The following is an 8,630-nucleotide window of genomic DNA, read 5'->3' as shown; positions in this document are numbered from 1 at the left end:
ACATTGAAATAAATCAAATTCAAGATTTTCACGCGTCATCAAGTCTCCACTAAAAGCTTATGATTAACAAAATGGTGAAGGCATCAAGGAGAAATATGCTACTAAAATAAGAACCTATTAATTCCATAAACAAGAAAGTAGAAAATGTTGACACCAAACATATCGTAATCCACACAACACCTTAGCATGTTAACGTCAAGCACATATGTTGATCTCTGGCTTCAAGCTTTCTTTTTTGATTTAATATTCTGATGTATTCTTTTCACATCCATCCGTTATCGTCCAGCGGTTAGGATATCTGGCTTTCACCCAGGAGACCCGGGTTCGATTCCCGGTAACGGAATCTTTTTTTTTTTTTGTGGGTCATTATTATTGTTTTCTTTAATATTATTATTTTTCCTGAATACTACAGTTGTGAATAAGGCACATATTATGTTTCTGCAATTTTGTGTAGGTGTTTATGGAGTTTGTTGACTTCAGTATCATTGTTATTAGTATTTCTCATATGCCATATCATGTCTCCCAAGTTTTAGTTCTGTCATTAGTTTTCATGTTATATATTATAAGGTGTTTAACTAGGTATAGAGTTTAACATAAAGGGTAAACTTTTTACATGTTATCTAAAAGCATATCACACACCAAAAGTACCTTTAATAGTTAACGGATTTAATTTGTCATGTCAATTTTTATAAGAATTTTCCATCAAGTAGTGAAAGCAGATATGTACCCCATGTTATAATTAGATAGTTTTTAAAAGTGAAGAAACAGATTCTTTCATTTTTAGTTTGTTTTGAAAAAGATTGATACTTTTGTTTTGCAATTCGAACTATTTAATCTTTGTCCGGAGTACCTCCAGTTAGGGGTGTACATGGATCGGGTTGGTTCGGATTTTTCAAATATCAAACCAAACCAATTGCGTCGGGTTTTTAAATTTATAAACCAAACCAAACCAATAAAATTCGGGTTTTCCAACTTCGATTTTCTCGGGTTATTCGATTTTTTCGGGTTTTTCGGATTTTTCCCCAAAAAAGTCTTAATACAAAACATATGACTTTTACTTCAAATATTTCTTTAGTCCTAATAAGATACAACTATATAACTAAGGTGTTTCTTTAGAAAATAACACAAAATGTGAGATGGGTGATGACATCGTATTAAAATATTTAATAAAAAAGATAATAAAATCGGTTAAAATAAGTATTGCTAATTAATAAGCCATAAAGAAAATGACTTTAATATAAATACTAAGTTATGCTAAAATAAGTATGGCTAATAAGTTTTAATTACATGACAGAGAAAAAAATTAAGCTATATATTTTTACACTCTAAACCAATTATGCAAAACTAAAGAATAGGTATCTAACATTATTGTCATTCCTAGTGTTAGGATTGAATTTATTTTGTTAGCATTAGTGTTGAGTTGGTTTTGCTTTGGACTTTATTTGAGTTACTAACATACATGGCCCATGGTATATAAAACTTATTGGCATTCAAAATTCTAAGTTCAAGCTTAAAATAATATGATAAAAGACAAAAAACTATGAAAAAATTTAAGAAATATTTACAAATTACATTACAAATAAATATTTTTATTTATAAAATATTTTAAAAATCGAAAACACGTAATGTCGGGTCGGTCTGACTTTTTTTAGCTAAAACCAAACCAAACCAATTACGGTCGGGTTTTTTTTTCAAACCAAACCACTAGTCGGGTTTTTTTCTCGGTTTGATTCGGTTTATCGGTTTGGTGCGATTTGTCGGTTTGCTTTGTACACCCCTACCTCCGGTTAATATAAATACTAGTCTTTTACTAGGAGAGAAAAATAAAGGAATAGTGAAACTATTTTCATCACATTTGTGATAAAATTTAATATTTCGTATAAGTTTATGTGTCAAAAGTTAGTTTTTTTTTTTTTTTTTTTAAAGTTTTGGAGTTCAATTCATACACTTTTTACATAACATGGAATAAGAAAATATAATGGACGGAGCATACAGCAACAACAACATACGCAAGTGAGGCCCGGGAAAGGTAGAGTATGCGCAGACTTTATCGCTACCTTGTATGAGATAGAGAGGCAGTTTTCGCTAGATCCTCGGCTCTAGAAAAATGAAATAGGTTTAAAAAATACAAGAATGAAAGAAGCTCTAATAAAAATATTAAGAAAAGAAAAATATTGATAGCAAAAATAGTAAGAATAACCAAAGCAAAAGAAACTAGCAATAAAATTGAAGAACAAGAAAATAATAGAATAATAATAATAATACTGAAAAGGATAAGAGGAAACAGATAGGTGCTTTAAGCTAGAATCATGCTCTCCCTAATGGATAGAGTGTATTGTTGTAAATTTGATTAAAACTATTTTATTTTCTTGTAAGTTTGATAACCGGATTTGCACGTTAAATCCTTTCCTAAGTTTACAATTTGTTCCTAATATTATATTAGTATATTACATTTGTGGTTTAACGACTCAAACTCCAAACTTAGTCATTGAACATAAAGAAAGATGACAGATAATAAATTAATAAATAATAAATAATTGTTCTTCAAAAAAGAGAAAGATATCCTAAAGCCAAAGGCAAATGCCACATGGAAAAATGTTGATCCGTGAGCCTGCTTCGATGGCTTTTGACTTTATTTAAGGCCGGCGGTTACCTAAAACCTTATTTATACAAACACGTAATTTTCTGAAATATGTAATTCAATTAAAAAAACAGTGGTAATTCTTTGCAGAGACTCAAACTTCATCATAATATAAAATACTAATTAATCTTTTGTTCCAGTAGTTTTTAAACCAAAAACAAAGTAAGGGAATCTTTAGTCAAATAGTCGATCGAATTGTTTTTAGAATATATATATTTATACTCAAAACTTTATTAGATAATAAAATAATAATTATTTTTTGTTCTTAGAGGTGGAGGAAGGCTTTAAAACTTCTACACCGAGGACACACAGTAGAACCGTAGACAGCCAGTGAAATTCAATCCACGAAATAATTCAATCTATGGATAGTATTGTTGTATACTTGTGGTAAAGGTTGTGATGCCAAAATAATCATTACCGCAAAGCATAGAGAGGAGGTCATACGCATTTATAACGTAAAATCGATTTTTAACATACGGTTCGGAAGAATTATTAATTTTAACTCAAACTCTGTATATGTGTTGAGAAATTCAATTACTAATACTTGAAGTCATTATCATAAAATTAACAATTCGTAAAATTCAAAATTCTGCATTGTTGGTTCCTTATATTTAATTTTCAAACCTAATAAAGTAATCTAATTTAAACCCCTAAGAAATATCCCTTAAAGACCCACACCAATTATTCTCCTTTTGTTGCTCTTTCCTTCCTTCCATTTTGTCTTTTTGTTTGTTTTCTAATTCAAACCTTCAATATAGAAGACAAACAGTAGTACTATCATATCTACTAGTCCTCTCTTATCTAATTCTCCACAAAGACACCACATTTCATTGACTTTTCCATAATTCTTACCAAAATAGCTCTCCCCCCAACCCCTAAAAACCAATTTTCTTCCTTCATTTTTTTTTCTTTCCATTTATGCTAATAAAATCGATTCAGAAAAAAAGGTGATGGTAGTGGCGATGGAGGATTAATTTCATTCTGGTTCTTGGTAAGTATATTATTTCTCTTTTATATACTTTTCTATTTTCCATTTCACCTTTCCTATAGAAATGCTTATACATTCAGAATTCAAACAGGTTGGTTTCAACCTTTGCCGCTAAACTTATTACACTTCTAAAATATTGGTTATTTATATGCGTATTATGTGTCAAACGATATTGAATTCAATTGAACCCATCAAATAAGTCTGTATATACTTGTTCAAATTGTTAATTGATGGATAAATTTTCATTTTGAGTGCTGAAACTTTATAAGCACATATTCATGTTTGTTGTATATATCCTATGTCAGAAAATTTATCTATAAACGGGGCGGAGCTAGAAACAGTAGCTTTAGTTCAAACTATTTATTTCTTTTATCAATATTACTCCGTATTAAATATGTACAAAATTTAAATTTGGAATACACCTAATTATATGACTATCCTAAAATTTAGAACCCATAAAATTCAACTCCTGATTCAGCCTCTATCTATAAAATGGCTGAAATTTTGGGTTTTGGATTGCAGGAAAAACCTTAGAAAAGGATTAGCAAGAAGAACGAAGGTGAATTGCTGACAGGCAAAGAGAGAATGAACGGTGGGGATCGAGTTATAAGACGACGAAAGAGTCTAACTGAACGGCTAGGATTGAAAGGAATTGGATGTTGTGTGTCCACTTGGGGTATCTTGCCAGCAACAACATTAAATGTCGTTGACGACGAAAACGACGACGTAGAAGTTACAAGTCATCATATCCTTCCACCGCCAGAAACACCATCAGCAACGCCGTGTCTGGCGGTGGAAGGAAGTTCATCGAGAATGAACTTGGCTGCGGCATTAGCCGCAGAACGCCAGGACAGCTTGGGCTCAAGGCCCGACACAGGCTGAATTCGCCCTGGCGCATATTGATGGTGACTAAGATAAGACGACAGATTCTAACACCAACGAGAATGTCGTTGATGAGATTATTAGAGGAAACAGAAGTCTATGAAGGGGAATTATTAATGGAAAAAGAAGAGGTGGGTAATGATAGTGTGTGTTGTGTGTGTATGAGAAGGAAAAAAGGAGCAGCATTTATACCATGTGGGCACACATTTTGCAGGGTGTGTTCAAGAGAGCTCTGGGTAAATCGAGGTAATTGTCCACTTTGTAATAGATCGATTCTTGAAATTCTCGACATTTACTGAGAAAACAAAAAGAATCCAATGTTTGGTCACGGAGATTTGTAAATTTAGAAGCAGATACAAGATTTTAAGTTTTATGAAATTTGAAATTTATTATATGTATACTTATTCAATAAAGTTCTTATAAATATATAGAGTCTGGATTAGTGTCAATGGATTCTGTCAAACCGTACTTCCCATACTAGAGCCCGTTTGGATTGGGCTTTTTTATAGTTCTTTATTATAAATTTTAGCCTTTTTTTTGAGTGTTTCTACTTGGTCAACCTAAAGCCATTTTGGCATAAAATAAGCCCAAAAAAATAATCGTAAGATTAAATTAAATTATTAAAAGAAGCATTTATAAAACAAAACAATTTATAAGCGAAAAAATAAGTTAGCTAAATTTATCCCAACTTATTTTTTTTGGACACTTATGTTCGCTTATTTTAGTTCATCCAATCGAGGCCTCTAGTCTAGTAACCGCTAGTAATACTAGTCAAATGCAAAGAAGTTTCATCAAAGTGGGGAATGGAGTTGCTAATGTAGACAAGTAGGCGAAGTGGGAGGAGAGTTTTATTTGAATAACGTGAAATTGTTGAATGAGTGAAAAGTAAAAGTTTGACGCAAGTTGTCTTTTTCTAGTCATTGTCGAGTGACTCTATGGATGCATACTATAACCTTTTTTTCCCTTTATTAGATTAAAGTTTATAAATACGCCAAAGTGAGAAACAGAAATTGTACTTATGTAGTTTAACAAGTATACTTTTGTAATGTTAGCTAGTTCTAAATTCTAATCATACACCAATTCAGTATCAGCGCAAATATGGAATAGTTGCAAGCGCGACCTTTTCTCTAGATTGGAATACGAAAATTGTTTAGCTTTTGAAGTAGATAATCCTTCATGTAACATCATTATTGTTGTCTTCTTTTTCTTTTTTCTTTTTCCACACATGAATGTATAGTGACATGTGCATGAACTTTAGATAAAAATGTCTGAGCTTTGGAAAATATAACTGAATTCAGCCGTGTACAGCTGAAGTTAAGACAAATATGTTGAACTTCAGCTATTTGCATTTGAAATTCATTCAAAAATGACTGAACTTCAGTCGTATGTGTCTAAACTTCAGCCATATGAAACTTTAAATACTGTATGTCACGGAAATTGTTCTGAAATGTGTAGACGTGCAAATTTTGAGCTTCGAGTTTGGTTTAAATGGTAATTCTCAAATCAAGTATTTGTGCACTTCAGCCTTTAAAATTAGTAATTGGGTCAAGAGCCCATGAATAAAATGAAAATAAAAGGATTAAGGGTGTGTTTGATATGAACGAAAACATTTTTCAAATTTTTCATGCTCGGTTGGTCAAAATATTTTAAAAACATTTTCTCGAAGACATAAGTTTCTTAAAAATGAGGAAATGACTTCTCCAAAGGAAAGAAGGGAAAACAAGCTCGACAAATGACATGACACATTGATTGTGTCTTCCTAACTCTCCAACACACGTCATCTTACGTACTGAACACAAAAAAAATAAAAATTAATAAACCCTTATTTTACTGAATAACATTTTCCACGAAGAATATTTTCCTTCGTACGAACACACCCTAAACAAAGCCTGTCAAGTGGGCCGGGCGGGCCCGGTAAACCCGGCCCACCACCTGCCTTGCCCAGACCTAACTAGGGGCTGGGCTAGGTGGGACTTATTAGGGGATTGGGCCGGACAAGATGGACAGCCCGCTAGCCCAGCCCACTAGTAGCCCGGGTGACGGCCCACCAGGGCACCTGCCCGGCCCACTTCAATTTTTTTTTTTTTTAAAAAGAAGAGATAAGTACTACATTTATTACTAATAATAAATATTTTAAAAAACATTGTATCCCAATAAATTAGGAGTCTCTTTTTACGGAACACTTTAGTTTTCTTTAAAATTGTATTTTAAAGCTAGACAATCTTGTATTCTCAATAAATATACCTTTGATACATTTTCAGTATATAGTATATATTAGATTGTGATAGTTTTATATTAAAGTAAAATTCAATTAGCATGTCATATATACTGTTGATAGACTATGTAAATATTGTAAATATTCCCTTCCTTATGTAAATATTCCCTTCCTTATGTATTGTAATTAGGTCCTATAATTTAGCCTAGTATCATTATACCTACTTTGTATATAAGGACTTTCATACATCAATACAGATTACGGATTGATTTCCTACATGGTATCAGACTAGGTTTCTCTCCAAAACCCTAGCCGTCCACCTCTCTCTTTCTCTTCCAACCCTAACCCTAGCCGCCCCCCTTTCCTCCTTCCTCTTCTCCCTTCCATGGCCGAGAACAAAAAATTTCCATTCTCGCTTAACCGTCACGAATGTGAAATCCTTAATCCCAATCACTCTAGACATGGAAACCGGCCATTATCACGAATGGGCAACCCTATTCAAAGTCCTAGCCCGCGTTCACTCCGTACTCGAGCACATCATACCACCCACTGACACCGCTGAACTCACCGCGTATGACGCAACAAAGGCGGCTAACCTTCCGCTCCGGGAAACGCCTAGATGCGGTGGTCCTTCAACGGATATACGCCACCGTCTCCCATGATATTCTTACCTCTATTCTCGTGGCGGATGATGTTGCCGAGAAGGCTTGGAATCGCGTTGCTCAACTTTTCCAAGATAACAAACACTCACGGGCGGCGTACCTTGAGACGGAATTCACCACCACAAAAATGGCCGACTTCGGCTCGGTTATGGCCTATTACAATAGGCTCAAGTCTCTCACGGATCGACTTTGCCAACGTCGGTCGCCAGCTGTCCGATCAACGTCCGGTCTTGCGACTTCTCGCCAAGCCATCGAGAGACGTATACACACTTTGTCACCACCATTCAACGTAAAGATGTTTTGCCTTCTTTCTCCGCGTGTGCTCCAAAGCTCGAAGATGCGGCGCCCAAGGAACGTGCCCGCGATTCCAACCCGCGCGCTCTACTTGTTGATAATGATACTCCTCTCCACCACCCGGCGGTAACAATAATTCCGCTAACCGACGTGATAATAATCGTGGCGGAATTTAAACAATGGGCAAAAATAACAACAACAACGCCAACCGCGGGGAAGCAGAGCCGCGGCAGCGGAGGATCGCCGGTGGTGGCCGGTGGCCGACGGGATGCCTACCAAAGCAGGGGAGCTATGTGTGCGCCCGGGCCGCCTCAAAGAAGCCGGTCACCGCCCCCTCGCCCGTATCCGACGAGACGGCGGCAAGAACGACCAACCACGTCGCGGCCGGCGGCGGCATTCTTGCGGGTCCTCGGCCTCGGCGAGGCACAGCCTTCCATGTTCCTCCCGGCTCGGGTACACTTTCCGACGCACGTGAGGCGACCATGCATACTCTATCCAGCGCATCAACCGGATGACAATTGGTACACACGGGCGACTTCTTACATACCGCGACTCAGGTACTTTCATCGTCTTATTTTAATTTGGAGTTTTCATTGTTGGTAATAAGTAGCACTATTCAATTCGAGGCTATGGTCATACATCCCTTCCCCCCCTAATGCTCAATTACGTCTCGAAATGTCTTCCATGCTCCAAAACTCATCAAAACCTTGTTTCCGTACGTAAATTCACTAAGGATAATAATGTTTCGTCTGAGTTTGATCTCTTGGGTTTCTGAAGGATTTACCGACGGAGCCGCTTAAACAGATGTGGAGAGCACCGGGAATTGTATCCTCAATGCCACGGAATGGTCCACTCCACCATCCACCTTCCTTGCCGCATCACCCTAGCTTCGTGCATTCCCGCCTCGGCCATCCAAAAGCTATCCTTAGTTCTCTTCGTAGTAATGCC

General features: G+C 35.9%; 1 non-coding gene across 1 annotated transcript; it reads left to right on the top strand.

Annotated features, from left to right (window-relative positions):
- The first annotated feature begins 271 nt into the window (after positions 1-271).
- TRNAE-UUC (transfer RNA glutamic acid (anticodon UUC)) lies at positions 272-343 on the top strand. Its single transcript has one exon. It is a non-coding gene; the product is annotated as a tRNA-Glu (tRNA).
- Positions 344-8,630: the final 8,287 nt, after the last annotated feature.

Source organism: Lycium ferocissimum, chromosome 11, assembly GCF_029784015.1.
Source record: "Lycium ferocissimum isolate CSIRO_LF1 chromosome 11, AGI_CSIRO_Lferr_CH_V1, whole genome shotgun sequence".
Classification (NCBI taxonomy): domain Eukaryota; kingdom Viridiplantae; phylum Streptophyta; class Magnoliopsida; order Solanales; family Solanaceae; genus Lycium; species Lycium ferocissimum.
Note: the sequence above shows the minus strand (reverse complement) of the source record. Positions and strands in the feature narration are given on the sequence as shown.